We start from the raw sequence: 2,500 nt of genomic DNA on the forward strand, positions 1-2,500 counted from the left end.
CATCACCCGGGCTCTTACACACACACACATACACAAATACACGCATACATTCACAGACACACGCAAACACACATACACACATTCATATAATCACACGCATAACACATAGACAAATACACACATACAAACACACATACACACCTTCATATAATCACACGCATAACACATACACAAATACACATACTACACACAAACACATGCAAATACACACACATTCATATAATCACACGCATAACACATACACAAATACACACATACACACACACAAACGCATACACATACACACACACAAACGCATACACATACACACATTCATATAATCACACGCATAACACATACACAAATACACACATACATACACACAAACACATACACATACACAATTTCATATAATCACACGCATAACATAATAGACAAATACACACATACACACACACACACGCAAACACACATACACGCATTCGTATAATCACATGCATAACACATACACAAATACACACATACACAAATACACACATACACACATTCATATAATCACACGCATAACACATACACAAATACACACATACACACACACAAACACATAAACATACACACATTCATATAATCACACGCATACAATCTTACACACATTCACAATCATACACACAAACACATACACATACACACATTCATATAATCACACGCATAACACATACACACATTCATATAATCACACGCATAACACATACACACATTCATATAATCACACGCATAACACATACACACATTCATATAATCACACGCATAACACATACACAAATACACACATACATACACACACACAAACACATACACACATTCATATAATCACACGCATAAAATCTTACACAAATACACACATACATACACACAAACACATACACATACCCACATTCATATAATCACACATACACATTCATATAATCACACGCATAACACATACACAAATACACACACACCTACACACAAACACATACACACACACACATTCATATAACCACACGCATACAATCTTACACACACATTCACAATCATACACACACACACCCAATCACACACGAAGTACAAACCTCCCTCTCCCTTTCACACATTACGCCCAAAACCCCTTAAATTACCCCCCCCCCCTCTTCTCCTTACCTACAACCAATTCCCATTTCCGAACACGTGACTGATAGATTACGGAAACGACCCAGTTATGGAATATGATTATCGTTCCTCTAACAAGCAGGTTATGTCGTTAGCGGAGAGATGGCCTACTTAGTTAGGCCGGTAACTTCGATGAAGCTTTCCTGTTAATGCGGTTCTGGGTAGATGTTCTCCGTGTTCTACATTCTGGGTAGATGTTCTCCGTGTTCTCAGGTCTGGGTAGATGTTTATGTTCTCAGTTCTCGGTTGATGTTCATGTTCTCAGTTCTGGGTAGATGTTCTCTGTGTTCATAATTCTCGGTAGATGTTCTCCGTGTTCTACATTCTGGATAGATGTTCTCCGTGTTCTACATTCTGGGTAGATGTTCTCCGTGTTCTCAGTTGTCGGTTGATGTTCTCCGTGTTCTACATTCTGGGTAGATGTTCTCCGTGTTCTACATTCTTGGTTGATGTTCATGTTTTCAGTTTTCGGTAGATGTTCTCCGTGTTCTACATTCTGGGTAGATGTTCTCCGTGTTCTTAGTTCTCGGTAGATGTTCATGTTCTCAGTTCTCGGTTGATGTTCATGTTCTTAGTTCTCGGTAGATGTTCTCCGTGTTCTCGGGTCTGGGTAGATGTTCTCCGTGTTCTTAGTTCTGGGTAGATGTTCATGTTCTCAGTTCTCGGTTGATGTTCATGTTCTCAGTTCTCGGTAGATGTTCTCCGTGTTCTCAGTTCTCGGTAGATGTTCTCCGTGTTCTTAGTTCTCGGTAGATGTTCTCCGTGTTCTCAGTTCTCGGTAGATGTTCTCCGTGTTCTTAGTTCTGGGTAGATGTTCTCCGTGTTCTTAGTTCTGGGTAGATGTTCTCCGTGTTCTCCATTCTGGGTAGATGTTCTGTGTTCTTGACGCCGCCCACAGGCTACGAGGGAGACGTTGGGATTGGCTAATCCATTGGGGTGGGGGTGGGGGGTGGGGATGGGGGGGGGGTAGGTCGTTCATAAGTGGGTTGGGATTAGTAAAGGATTAAGAGCTCTTTCGATGCACAATATGGTTTGCAAAATCTGCATTCATCTGCCCAAAGGATGTTGCAAATATACGTATATATAAGCAGGGACACGCACACACACACACGCACACACACATAAATACATACATACATACATACATATATTACACACACAAACACAGACACACACACACGCACACACACATGCACACACATAAATACATACATGCATACATATATTACACACACACACACAGACACGCACACACACCTACATATATACATATATTACACACACACACACACACACACAGGTACACACACACACACATAAATACATACATGCA

Source organism: Penaeus vannamei, chromosome 36 (assembly GCF_042767895.1).
Source record: "Penaeus vannamei isolate JL-2024 chromosome 36, ASM4276789v1, whole genome shotgun sequence".
NCBI classification, from domain to species: Eukaryota; Metazoa; Arthropoda; class Malacostraca; order Decapoda; family Penaeidae; genus Penaeus; species Penaeus vannamei.